A 15271-nucleotide genomic window follows, 5' to 3' on the forward strand; every position below is an offset into this window, starting at 1 on the left:
CAAGCTTACGGTCAAAAATCGTTACCCTCTTCCTCGCATAGACGATTTATTCGACCAGCTGCAAGGGGCGAGCTACTTTTCTAAGATTGATCTGAGATCCGGGTATCACCAGTTACGGGTTCTTGAGGAGGATGTTCCGAAGACAGCCTTCCGAACTCGTTACGGACACTACGAGTTTGTAGTGATGCCATTCGGATTGACTAATGCGCCCGCAGTATTCATGGACTTAATGAATAGGGTATGCCGTCCTTACTTGGATCATTTCATCATCGTTTTCATCGATGACTTACTTATCTACTCTCGAAGTAAGGAGGAACATAGTGATCATCTCCGACAAGTCCTAGGAACCCTACGAGCAGAGAAGCTCTACGCAAAGTTCTCTAAATGCGAATTTTGGATCAGAAGAGTCGAATTCTTAGGTCACGTGGTTAGCGAAGAAGGAATCCACGTGGACCCTTCCAAAATTAAAGCCATCAAGAACTGGTCGGCACCGAAGACGCCTACAGAAATTCGTCAATTTCTAGGCCTCGCTGGCTACTACCGCAGGTTCATACAGAACTTCTCTCAAATTGCGAAACCTCTTACGACATTGACCTAGAAAGGTGTGGCCTTTGACTGGAAAGAGAAACAAGAGAAGGCATTTCAAACGCTGAAGCGAGCCTTATGCACCGCACCGATACTATCCCTCCCTGAAGGGATAGAAGACTTCGTAGTATACTGCGATGCATCTAATCAGGGGCTCGGCTGTGTTCTGATGCAACGAGGTAAGGTCATCGCCTATGCCTCAAGGCAGCTGAAGACACACGAGGTCAACTACACCACACACGATCTCGAATTAGGAGCAGCTGTGTTTGCCCTGAAGATCTGGAGACACTACCTGTATGGTACGAAAAGCACTATCTTTACAAACCACAAAAGCCTACAACATATATTCAACCAGAAGGAGCTCAATATGAGACAACTACGGTGGGTCGAGCTACTCAATGACTACGAATGCGAAATTCGTTATCATCCGGGTAAAGCCAACGTAGTAGCAGACGCTCTAAGTCGGAAAGAATATTCTGGTCGAAGAGTCAAGTCATTAACTATGACTATCCATTCGCATCTGTCCACACAAATTAAGGAGGCTCAGCTCGAAGCCTTGAAACCTAAAAATGTGGCGGGTGAATCCCTGCGAGGGATGGATAAGAACTTGGAAGTCAAGGGTGGCAGAGCTTTATATCTCATGGACCGGATCTGGACACCGAGACACGGTGGCTTTCAGAGACTTGGTCATAGCCAAAGCACACAACACTCGTTATTCCGTCCACCCAGGTTCATATAAGATGTATCTGGATCTTAAAAAGTTATACTGGTGGCCTAACATGAAAGCAGAGATTGCTACCTTCGTGAGTAAATGCCTTACTTGCGCCAAGGTCAAGGTCGAATACCAGAAACCCTCAGGTCTACTACAGCAACCAGAGATACCAGAGTGGAAGTGGGAGCGGATCACAATGGACTTCATAACCAAGTTACCTAAGACAACGGGTGGACTTGATACCATTTGGGTCATCGTCGACAGATTGACCAAGTCCGCGCACTTCCTACCCATCAAAAAGACCGACAAGATGGAGAAGCTCACAAGAACATACATTCGGGAGATAGTACGACTGCATGGTGTCCCTATGTCCATTATCTCCGATAGAAATAATAGATTCACTTCGAGATTCTGGCAGTCCCTACAAAGCTCCTTAGGAACGAGGCTGGACATGAGTACAGCCTACCATCCACAGACTGACGGACAAAGTGAGAGAACTATCCAAACCTTGGAATATATGTTGCGAGCTTGTCTGATCAAATTTGGGAAGGCATGGGATACTCATTTACCCCTTGTCGAGTTTTCCTACAACAACAGTTATCACACGAGCATAAAGGCTGCTCCATTTGAAGCCCTCTATGGCCGGAAGTGCAGATCCCCTCTGTGCTGGGCTGAGGTGGGTGACACTCAGTTAGCTAAAGGACGAGTTCCTAACAGCACTCTCACGGGTCCGGAGATCATTCGGGAAACGACAGAGAAGATCGTTCAGATTCGTGAACGATTGAAAGCCTCTAGAGACCGACAGAAAAGCTACGCAGACAAACGAAGGAAACCCTTGGAATTCCAGGTGGGAGACCGAGTCTTTTTGAAAGTCACACCCTGGAAGGGCTTGATACGTTTCGGGAAGCGTGGAAAGCTAAATCCAAGATACATAGGGCCTTTCGAGATTCTTGCTAGAATCGGCCCTGTAGCTTACAAACTCAACCTACCCCACGAGCTTAGTAACGTACATTCTACTTTCCACGTCTCGAACTTGAAAAAGTGCCTATCCGACGAGACTCTTGTAATCCCACTCGACGAGATGGAGATCAACGAGAGCCTCAACTTCGTGGAAGAACCCGTGGAGATCATGGACCGAGAGGTCAAGCAAACAAAGCAGAGCCGTATCCCAATAGTGAAGGTTTACTGGAACGCCAAGCGAGGACCGGAATTCACTTGGGAGCGCGAGGATCAAAAGAGATTGAAATATCCTCATCTTTTCGGTTAGTTATTTGTAATAACTTAGTTGCTTAAACTCTAATTTCGGGACGAAATTCCCTCTAACGGGGGGATGATGTGACTGTTGGGTTTTGAGCAAACTAACACTCCTAAGGTGCTCATGCAACCCTAGAAACCTTGGATCTATGTTTGTCTAAAATACATGCAAAATAATTTTCCAAGGTTCATAACCTATCTAGCATACATGGGGTACTTTTAAACATAAAAGATACTAGAAGAATTACATACCTTTGTTAGTGAGTTGATTCCTTGGGAGTTTGAGAGCCAAGCACCAATAATGTGAATGCCTCAAATGGAAATCACAAATCACCACAAACTTGGAAAACTTATGAGAGAGCACTCTAATACTCTAGAAATCGGCCACACCTTATGCACACACACATAGTGTCTTTTCAAGCACCATAAGCCTCTTTATATAGTGTAGATGATTAGGGTTATGAACCATGCAAACCCTAATAACCCATGTCTTTTCCTATTCCAAGGATCCATGGGTTAAAAGCTCCATGGATCATCCATGGACTCCCATTCAAGCTTAGCCCATTTCCTTATGAGTGTTAGCCCACATTATATAAGTACAATAGCCCATTATTTAATTAGTCACCTTATGATCACTAAATTAATTCATAATTAATTTAAGATCAATACTAATTAAATAATACAATTTCATATTAATATATTATAACTTATAATATATTAGTAGGCCGCAAATATACTCTTCTCATAATGTTATCCATATAAATAGTTCGGGTGAAGTGCAACCCACATGGACCATGCCGGGTCGGGTCAAGTATATACCAAATAAGTTATGGACTTAGACACCTTATCCAACAGTGACAACCCGGAATTTCAATCTCGTACAAACCATTCAATCCAATCAAAGTTAGACTTGTTCCTGCTAACTTCTAGCACTATTTTCAGTCTATTTGAGCATTCTGAGCCTAATATATCCAAAGATAGAGTGGTAAGAAGTGTCCATTAAAGTTGTAATCTAACAAGCAAACCATAAACCCTCTAAAGAGGAGTTTACGGCCAGGAACCATGAGTTTACGGCTGTAAACCTAGGTGGCCGTAAACACCATGCTATATATATGGTCCCTAGTCATTTTTCCTCATTTCCACCATTCCAAGCCCAAGAACTCGGAATTCTCTCTCTAGGATCTTGAGACTTTTGCTCCCAAACTTCAAAAATGTAAGTGAGTCCTTCCCTCTATGTGTTAATACATCTCATCTTCTTGATTCACTCTTGAATTCATCCACAAATCTCGTCTTTTGAGTCTAGATCTTCAAGATCCTCAAGAACACCAAGAACACATAAGTGTTTTGGGCCGAAAACACCCCCATTTGCCTTCAAAATGTAAGTACACTATCCTTAACTTGTTGTATACTTGAATCAGTTGTTAAACACCTTGTTAACATCAAGAAATCTGGAACAAAAGGGATTTCCGGAATTGAAATTCAAAATTCTGTTTGATTTTGAAAAGTTTGAGATTCCGGAGCAAAGATTCTGGAATAGAAATTCAAGAATTTCCGGAGTGACTTTGAAAGGATTTCCGGAACAAGATTGGGAAAGCATTCCGGAGTGAGATTTTTAAAATTCCGGAGCAAGTTTTGTAAAACATTCCTGGGTGAGATTTGAGAGACCTTCCGGAGTGAATTTTCAAATTCCGGAGTGCATAATGTAATACCTTTTCCGGAGTGGAATTTCGGGATGCTATTATGAAGTATATTCCGAGATGAGAATTTTGAGCACTATGACAATGTGGACTTTAAATAGCAAACAATCAGGACGAACTGTACAGCTTAAAAACTCAAGTGAAGGTCAGAAATAAAGACAAGTAAAATGATCCTATGTATTTAGAGAGAAAGTAGTTCCGAGATGAAAAATTTAGATCGGAACTAATTTTCTTTCAAATACGTCTATCAAAGAGAACAAGTCTCTTGAAAGAACTGAGGATCTGGTATCATCATACCCATCTTGTTCAGAAAACTGTTGAATTTGGTTTCGTCTAAAGCCTTAGTAAAGACATCAGCAATCTCATCGTCAGATGGAACAAAAATGAGTTCAATGTTACCATTTAGAACATGATCTTTTATGAAATGGTACCTTATGTCAATGTGCTTGGTCATTGAGTGTTGAATTGGATTGTAGGAAATTACAATGGCACTTTGAGAGTCACAATAGATAGGAATGCGTTGAAAGCGGTAACCATAATCCAAGAGTTGAGATTTCATCCACAGAACCTGACCAACTGACCAAACGACCACCTAAGAGTTGACAGCCACCTGAAGTGCTTTTTCTATCAAGTTGAAGACCACCACAGTTTGAATCTGAATAGGCTTGAAGTAGGAAGCTCTCGTTTGCTGGGTACCAGCTTCCGAGACTCTTAGTACCTTTGAGGTATCGGAAAATTTGTTTCACAGCCAAGAGATGAGACATCTTTGGGTTGACTTGAAATCTTGCACATAAGCATGTTGAAAACATGATATCCGGACGACTTGATGTGAGATAGAGTAAGGATCCAATCATTCCGCGATATTTCTTTTCATCAACAGGAACACCTGAAGGGTCGGCAAAGATCTTGTGTCCGAAGCCCATTGGTACCTTGGAAGAGGCACATGTATCCATTGAGTATTTCTTGAGGAGTTCCGAGATATACTTCTCTTGGTGAATGAAGATTCCTCTGTTAGTCTGTTTGACTTGAAGGCCAAGAAAGAAGCTTAACTCCTAATTCATGCTCATTTGAAATCGATTGACCATAAGTTTAGCAAAATCAGCAACCATAGATGAATCCGTAGATCCGAAAATGATGTCGTCCACATAAATTTGTACCAGCATAAGATGCTTTCCATTTGATCTTCGGAATAGGGTAGGGTTTAGAATTCCTCTTTGAAAACCGGAGCATTTGAGAAAATCAGTGAGTGTCTCGTACCATGCCCGAGGAGCCTGCTTGAGTCCGTAGACAGCCTTCCGGAGTTTATAATAGTAGTTCGGAAAGGAGAGATTAATAAAACTGGGGGGCTGTTGAAGGTACACTTCAGTTTCAAGTTCACTGTTAAGAAAAGCACTCTTAACATCCATTTGGTAAACTTTGAAGCCTTTATGAGCAGCATAAGCAAGAAAGATTCTGATGGCTTCAAGACGTGCAACAGGAGCAAAGGTCTCATCGTAGTCGAGCCCTTCGATCTGTGTAATACCTTTTGCCACCAATCTTGCTTTATTTCGAATAATAACTCCTGCGTCATCTAGCTTGTTGCGAAATACCCATCTCGTACCGACAATGGGATGATTCTGAGGAGGAGGCACGAGGGTCCAAACTTCATTTCGGTCAAATTCTGACAGTTCTTCTTGCATGGCTGTAATCCAGTCAGCTTGCTCCAATGCGTCCTTAATGGATTTGGGTTCAACCATGGATATAAATGCTGAGAAATGACATTCATTTTGGACACTTCTAGCAGAACGAGTCTGTACACCAGCATTGGGGTTTCCGATTACTTAGTTTGGAGGATGATCCTTTGTCCAAACATGTAACCTTGGGAGTTCTTGTGCAGCCGTTGATCCAATATCAACAGTGGAATTGATTTTCTCCCCCTGAATGGTTTGAATGTGAGGATGATGCTCCCCCTGAACTTCTGAACCAGAGAGATTGACATCATCATCAGAAGGGAATTCAAAGAAATTTTCATTTTCATCAATGTTGAGAGGATTGGAGTCATCGGAATCAGCATCTGCATCTTGGAAGCCATCCACATTTGATTCAAGAGAGGGATGAGTATCATTCTCCCCCTCAACCTGAGAAGGTTGAAACGGTTCGGAAGTAGATATTGGAATGATAGTTGGTCTTGATCGAGATTCCAAATCAAGAGCAGTTTCAGAAGGACCAAAGAGAGTTTCAAAGTCAACTTCAAGAATTGTTTGAGGGTTCGGACATCCTGGCGGAGGAGCATCGGACTCCATAGTGTGACTTGTAATGTGAGTTGGGCCAGAATTCTGAACGAAGTTGTCATCGAAAGTAATGTCAAAGCTTTCTTCCAGAACACGAGTTCTCCGGTTAAGAACTCTGTAAGCTTTCGATTTTGAGGGGTACCCAAGGAAGATGGCTTCATCAGCTTTAGGTTGGAACTTGGTAAGCTGATCACGGTTGTTCTTGATGAAGCATCTGCATCCGAAAACATGCAAAAACGAGATTGTTGGCTTCCAACCATTCATTACTTCGTACAGTGTCATGTTGAGGCGTCGATTGATGATACTCCAATTTTTAGTGAAGCAAGCAGTGGATACGACTTTAGCCCAAAGATAGAGTGGTAGATTTGTGAAGTTCAGCATGGATCGAGCAGCTTCAACGAGAGTTCTATTGCGTCTTTTGACTACACAGTTTTGTTGTGGAGTATAGGGAGCTGAGAAGTTGTGGTCGATTCCTTTTTCAGTGAGAAATTTCTCAATGGTGGAATTAGTGAATTCCGATCCATTATCACTTTGGATTCTCCTAACTGGGAGTTTGATAAGAATTTCTATTCCTTTGATAAAATTGATGAGATCTGAGGCTGTTTCAGATTTCAGCCTTAGGAAGAAGACCCAAGTGAACCTTGTAAAATCATCAACAATCACAAGAATGTATTTCTTATGATTGAGACTTTCTACAATGGATGGTCCACAAAGATCAATGTGTAGAAGCTCCAATGGTTCCGAAATAGAATTTTCTATGATAACAGGATGACCCTTCTTCGATTTCTTACAACACTCACAAGCAGCAAACAAATGATCATTTTCGAAATTGAGAAGAGGTAAATCTCTCACCATTTCGCCTGATACGAGATCATCATGTACCAAAAGGTTAGATGATCGAGCCTTCGGTGCCATAACCAGCTGACGTCAGGAACAGCTTTGGAGAAAAGGCAGAGTTGCGGTTTGCCAATAATCATGTTGATGTCGAGCGGGTACATGTTCTTGTTGCGAAGTGACTTGATTAAACACTCTTTCCGGTCTTCAGTCATTACGTAGTTGTACTTTTTGCAAAATTCCACACGTCGATTTGAATCAGTAAGCTGAGCAACACTTATCAAATTATGTTTTAGATCAGCTACATAAGCCACATGTGAAATAGAGAAGTTTCCATTGGTGAGATTCCCATAACCACGAATTTGAGAGTTGGAATTATTGCCATATGTCACGTAACCAACATTTGGAGAAAGCTTTAAATCTCATAGAAAATTTTTCTGCCCCGTCATGTGCATGGAGCAAGAACTATCAATATACCATATTGTTTCTTGCTCTGTAGCACAAAGTGTCTGCAACATTAGTGACTAATGGAGTTTTTAGGCTCCAAATTAGACTTTGGGACGTAGGCACGGGCTTTGGACTTTGATTGTGACTTAGGAACAAATTTGTGTTTCTGGGTGGTATTCTTTCAATATTTCAGAAACAGACAGAAGGCTAATGTCTTTTCATATATCCAGTAGTCATATTCAATAACTTGGAGTTTCGGAACGGTTTTCTTTGGACCTTTGACTTCCGGAGTGTTGGTTACATTTGTAACCTCCGGAAGTGTTGTTTCATGAATGGAGTACGGCAATATATCACCATGTCTACCCATGACTGAAAAATAATATCCTCGTTTTTATGGGTAGATGCTCCCGTCAAGGGGAAGCGTGCGATGCTCCATCATATCCGACATATTTTCTTTCCCGATTTCATGATTATTTTTGATTTTATTGCATGGTCGATGAAAAATAGGGGGAGAATCATGAGCATCCATTCTGGTTTATTATTGGAGTTTTGACGTTAGAGACATTTGAAGATTTTGAAGAATCAGTTTTCTTTGCCTTTGTGGATTTGCTTCTTGACACATTGGTTTTTGAAAGATTTTGTTTAAAAATTATGCCATCAGATTTAGCAATAAAAACAGATGAAACAGTCTGAGGTTCTGGTGAAGTATTTCGGATGGTCTTGGCAGTTACATGAGATTGTGGTTGAGTAGAGCTGATGACTTTCTTAGGTTCTACACGACTAAGAGGCTCGGAAGGTCTTTTGAGGATCTTAGTGGGAACAAAAGAGTTTTGACTATGGGTTGATGCATGATTCCGGGATGAACTTGGTTTGGAGTTTAAAATGAACCTAGAACTTTGTCTAGTCTTAACTTCCTTTTTATCTGCATTTCGAGCTTCTACTTTGGGATCTACAATATCCTTCCTATTCAGCATTGGTTTTCTCTTAGGATGAGACGAGGATTTTGAGGTTTGTCCTACGGATGGATTCCTAAACTCAGGAGTAATGGGAACCAATTTATTTTTTGAGATGACTAAGGAATTTGATCCGCAAGAATCAGAGGACACACAGCTTGAGACTTCAACTTTATCATCTAAGGATGCCCATACAAACTCAGAGGCAGTAGTTTCAGTTTTCACCGGAATAATTTCTTCAATCACACAATTGTTCACGTGATTACTTCTAGGAACATAGTCTACACAATTTGTAATACTGTGATGAAAATCCATGGTCCGATTCAGGTCCAAGTTTATCAGAGGCGGAAGAGGCTTGGAATCAGGACACTTCACAACAATAGGTTTGAACTCAGGAATTAGGGACTCAAAGTGGTCTGTAGTCTCAGGAAGTGGAGACAAGGGAGAAACAGGGGTGTCCGAATGTTTGATGTTCGAAACCTCTCCCATGAATATCAAATCTTGCAATTCCTTCAAGGGACTGACAATTGGTTTCGGAAACTCGCTTCCGAGACCAGGTGCTTTAGACCATGGATGACGAAAATTACGAGTCATCCGAATGTCCGCTTCAAGCATGTCTACAGAATTGTGCAAAGCATCTACTTTGCATTGAGACGTTTGTTATCAGAAATTAAAATATTTCGTTCTGAATAGGTGATTTCACATTTATCTTTCAAAATGATACATTCATCGTTTGACATTACAAGCTCATGCTCTAAAGACTCGATTTTCAATTTTTTATCCTCAAAACGTAACCTAAGACGATTTAGTTCACAGTCCTTCTTCTCATTGGCTTCTATGGTAGACTCATAGGATTTATAAATGGTGCTCATATCTGTTTGGATTTGGGTCAGATAAGTTTCACAAAGACAAATCAAAATTATTATCAGAGATCATAGATTTTACCTGTTGAACGATGCTTCAACCGGGTGGATCATTGGTGGCCATGTAGCAGTAGTGAGGTTCAACAACATCATCTTCATCTTCTGACCCAGAAGACCAATAGCCTTCATCACATTCAACCGTTTCTCTTGCCATCAAACACATTTTCCTTCCAGTTACCATGTCATCATCATCTCCGGATGACCAATATGCTTCAACATCTCTCGAAACCGTTGTTGCAAAGGCTTTTTCGCTTTCAGCCATCTCTTGTGCTCTTCGGACGTAGTAAGCAGAATCCTTGATTTTTGGTTTCTGCGGAGCATCAGCCAGGCAATCCTTAGCAAAATGGTTTGCATGTCCACACTTATGACACATAATTTTTGGTTTGTCCGATTTGGAACTCTAAGAGGGTTCCGGAGTTGAGTTTGGTTTAGTGATGTTTGGTTTGTATGCATGAGAATTTTCCAAAGTTGGTTTAGGTTCCAGAGCTGAGTGCGTTTGAGGATTGTTTTGGTGAGGAGCATGGAATCGGTTTTGGTAGGGTTTGTAAGAAGGATTGAAAGGACGTTTGTATTTCATTGAGAGTAGGGCGAACTCCTGTTGTAAACGGAGTTGAGAGTCCATTTCTTCAGAATCATCAGTAGGATAGATTTGTGTGGGTAAAATGGGTGCGGATGTTTGAACAGATGGAACAATGGGTTTGAAGGAATCCGAAGTAGATGAGTTCGGAATGGTTGATTCGAAAGAACTGACAAGGGCAAGAGGACCTCCGGAGAGTTCCCTTATGGTTTGAGCAACATTAGACTCATGTCCTTGAAGTTCATCAAAAAGTTGATAGAGCTTCAACTTTTTCAAGGAACCATTGCTTTGGAGACAAGATTTTACATTTCCCCATCCTTTGCCAAGACTGTTTATGAATTTGAGATTGTACTCCAAAGGAGTTCGGACAATCCCATGAGCAGTCATGTTGTTGACAACGATTCGGTAACGATTGGAGGCTGAGGCCACTGATTCACCAGGAGTGGTAGTGAAGGTGTCGGAGTCGTTGACAACTGAGGTGAGGCGCTTGTCTTTCATATTTTCCGAACCTTCAATTAGGTCCTGAAGAGTGTCCCAAATCTCTTTGGCTGATTTGCACAACTTGATGTGCTCGAAGAGTGAAGGAGGAACACCAAACACCATTTTTGAGAGAGCAACTTCATCAGCATGAAGCTTCTCGATATCATCTGCAGTTAGAGGAGTTGGGCGAGTTTCATCTTCTCACATGAGCTGAGCAGCTGCATCTCTTGCAATTGTTCTTATAGGAACATGTGGACCTTTTGTGACAGATCTCCATATTTCTTCACCTTTATCTTTGGCAAGTAAAAATCTTTCCATTCTAACTTTCCAGTGATCATATTCTTCCACAACTAGTAATGGGGCACGTGTAGGGCCACCGACACTATTTGCGATTTGCATTGAAATCATTTGCTGAGGATTAGAAGCAGCCATTGAAGTTTAAGATATCTTCAAGCTAAAGTGGTATATAGAAGAACTTTTATCCTTAACACAGAAATGGTTGAAATACCAAGGTAATTTCAAACCAACTATAGTCTAATCTTATGGATTCAAAGGACAACCACTCAAGCTTTGATACCAATTGTGAGATCAAGATCTATCTAATGCGCAAGGACAAGCTTAGAGAACTCAAACCTTGAGTGAATGCTTAAGATCAATGTCTGCTTGCTAATAAATGTTCAAGTCAAGCCTGGAAAGACCAGTCAAGTCTTAGATAATGTATTCAGCAAATGATCAAGTCATTTAATGAACAACGAGAATAACTGATCAAGGTAAAGCTAATAAATGAAGAACAAGAAGAATGTTTGAAATAACCTTAATGAGAATGCCAAAAATAAGTGAAGGATCTGTAGTTGACTTGTATTGAATACTCCTATAAATAGGAGTGAAGATTACAGCGAATTAACTAGAAGACTTACATAGGACTGGACAATAGAAATGTTTCTGACATTCTGATTGTCTAAATACAACAAAAGACTAAGTCCTATGAAAAGTCACATCAATACAAAGACAAATATAATAAATGCACAAAGACAAAATAGGAAAACTCCAAATCATCATCCATTCCGGAAATGAGAATCATTCCGGAATGCCTTCAGCTTCACATCATCTTCTTTCCTGGTCCGGACAGATTCCGGACCACTCTCCACTTCGGAACATACACACTTCGGAATGAGTACTTAGGATTGCTAGAGGTTCACTTTCAGGTTCCAACAGAGAGGAAGGCGGAGGCTGGTTACATGACTGGGTTTCGATGAAGAAACCCAAGGGATCCGACACTAGGTCAAAGAGCCAGCAGGGCCGGAGCCGCTGTGGAAAGTGCGACAAGACACATGAGGGGGTTTATAGACTAGGGTCATCGTACTGCTATAAGTGCGGCAAGCTTGGGCATTTTGGCAGGGATTGTGCTGCCCCTAACCCCACTCTTCAAACATCAGACTTGATTTGCTTCCATTGCAATCAGAAGGGCCATAAAACGGCCAACTGCTCGAAGTTGACATCCGGAGCGCCAATGGCGACCCTAGCTCCAGCGACCATGCAGATCACAGATGGCCGACAGGGCAAGACAGAGGCTCCAGTGGTGAGGAGTCGAGCCTTCCAGGTGACCATCGAGGAGGCACATGTCGTACCGGATGTGGTGACGGGTATGTTTTCTCCTCCCTAACTCTTATTACATGTCGTTTCTAATATTTATGTGCTATGTTTATGTGTTCTGTTTCAGATCATTCCATGTGAACGACATTCCAGTACAAGTGTTATTTGACTTGGGGCTACCCGATCATTTGTCTCTCTTGCTCTTAGCAAGAGGTTTTATGAGTCATCCGGGATGTTGGATTGTCCTTTAGAGGTCAAGATTTCTGATGACCGATCTGTCCAGGCATAATTGTTTTTCAGAGACTGCGTTTTGAGGTTGTATGGCGAACGTTATCTCATGGATTTGGTTCCCATTCCGTTGCGTGGGAATAAGGTTATCATCGGCATGGATTGACTGAGCCCTAATGGGTCGGTGATCGAGTGTGCATAGCAGTTGGTGCGTCTTAGGCCCCAAGTGGGGGAGAGATTGTGATTCAGGGCGAGAGGCCACAGCGTGGACCAGCTTTGTGTTCGGCGGCAAGAGTTAGGCGCTACCTTCAGCAGGGTTGTGCAGGGTATGTCGCCTATGTTATGGATACCCGGGAGGCGGGTAAGGCGACTGTGAGTGATGTGTAAGTGGTGCGAGAGTACCTGGATGTGTTTCCAGAGGAGTTCCCTGGGATACCTCCGGAGAGATAGGTGGAGTTCAGGATTGACCTAGTCCCTGGTGCGGCTCCAATAGCCAAGGCACCATATCCGTTTGCTCCTCCCAAGATGCAGAAGTTGTCTATACAGCTGCAGGAGCTGTTAGACAAGGGATTCATTAGCCCGAGCAGTTCACCTTGGGGAGCCCTAATCCTGTTTGTGAAGAAGAAGTATGGGTTGCATCGGATGTGTATAGACTACCAGGAGCTGAACAAGTTAACGGTAAAGAACCATTACCCATTCCCGAGGATTGATGATCTCTTCGACCAGCTACAAGGGGCATCTTGGATTTCCAAGATAGATTTGCATTTAGGCTACCACCAGATGAGGGTCAAAGACGAGGATGTACAAAAGACTGCTTTCCAGACTCGCTATGGCCACTACGAGTTCGTGGTGATGCCCTTTGGGATCACCAATGCTCCTGCCAAGTTCATGGACCTCATGAACCGCGTATGCAGACCGATGTTGGATCGGTCTGTGATAGTCTCCATTGATGACATCTTGGCTTACTCCAAGACGTAGGAGCAGCGGGAGGTGTTAGATACCCTGAGCAGGGAGAGCTTGTACGCCAAGTTCTCCAAGTGCGAGTTCTGGTTGCACAAGGTGCAGTTTCTGGGGAACCTTGTCAACCAGCACGAGATTTTGGTTGACAAGGCGAAAGTGGAGGTCGTGATGAGATGGGAGGTTCCGAAGTCTCCATCTGAGATTCAGAGTTTCCTCGGTTTAGCAGGCTATTACCGGAGATTCATACAGGACTTCTCAAAGATATCAGTACCCTTGAACCGGCTGACGAAGAAGGTCGTGGTCTTTCGCTTGGGGCCTGAGCAGCAGGCAGTGTTCGAGATGTTGAGACAAAGGTTGTGCGAGGCGTCGATCTTAGCCCTGCCAGAGGGCGTGGAGGATTTTGTAGTGTACTGTGATGCGTCCATTTTGGGTTTGGGCACGGTATTAATTTAGAGGGGGTACGTCATCGCCTACGTCTCGAGGCAGCTGAAGCCTCACGAGGCGAACTACCCGACGCACGATCTGAAGTTGGGGGCGGTTGTTTTCTCCCTCAAGATTTGGCGATACTACCTATATGGGGTCCGTTGTACCATTTACACAGAGCACAACAGCTTGAGGTACCTCATTGATCAACCAAATTGGAACATGAGGCGACGTCGGTGGCTAGATGTGGTGAAGGACTACGACTGCGAGATCCTCTACCACCCGGGGAAGGCCAACATTGTGGTCGATGCGCTTAGCCGCAAGGAAGCCCCGATTAGAGACATTTTCTTGAGAATGAAAGTGGTGACTCCACTTTTGGAGCGGATCCGAGAGGCGCACGTTGAGAGTATGAAGCAGGAGCGCTGGAAGTGTGAGTGGATCATAGGCCAGGTGGCCTCGTTTTACTATGACAGCCATGGGCTGCTGACCCTGCTGGGGAGGTTCTGGGTTCCGTACTGGGGCGGAGTACGACAGATTCTGATGGATGAGGCTCACAAGTCCAGATTTTCCATCTTTCCCGGGGAGACGAAGATGTACAGTGATCTTCACCCTGATTATTGGTGGCACTGCATGAAGTGGGATGTAGCCTGGTATGTCGAGAGATGCCTGACCTGCAGAAGGGTCAAGGCAGAGCACGAGAGGCATCACGACAAGACGCAACCGTTGGATATCCCTGTTTGCAAGTGGGAGGATATGACTATGGATTTCATCATAAAGTTTCCCAGGACCGCATGGGGAGTGGATTCGATTTGGGTCATCATGGATCGGTTGACCAAGAGTGCCCATTTCATTCCGATCCAATAGAGCATTTCGGCCGAGAAGTTGGCCTACATCTACATCAGGGAGGTAGTAGCTCGACACGGAGTGCCAGTCTCCATGATTTCTAACAGAGATGTACGGTTCTCTTCCAGATTATGGAAGAAGTTTCATGATGAGTTGGGTACTCGTATACACTTAACACGACTTTTCACCCGCAGACGGATCGTAAAAGCGAGCGGACCATCCAGACTCTAGAGGATATGTTGCGGGCATGCGTCCTAGACTTCGGTGGTAGCTGGGATACCTACCTTCCCTTGGCAGAGTTTTCTTATAATAATAGCTATCACATAATTATCGACCGTCCTCCATCGAGATGCTATATGGGAGGAAGTGAAGAACCCCAATATGTTGGGGTGAGGTTGGCAGATGGTCATGAGCTGCTGACCCTGCTGGGGAGGTTCTGGGTTCCGTACTGGGGCGGAGTACGACAGATTCTGATGGATGAGGCTCACAAGT

The sequence above is a fragment of the Lactuca virosa genome, chromosome 1, assembly GCF_052849685.1.
Source record: "Lactuca virosa cultivar CGN04683 chromosome 1, Lactuca_virosa_CGN04683_v6, whole genome shotgun sequence".
NCBI classification, from domain to species: domain Eukaryota; kingdom Viridiplantae; phylum Streptophyta; class Magnoliopsida; order Asterales; family Asteraceae; genus Lactuca; species Lactuca virosa.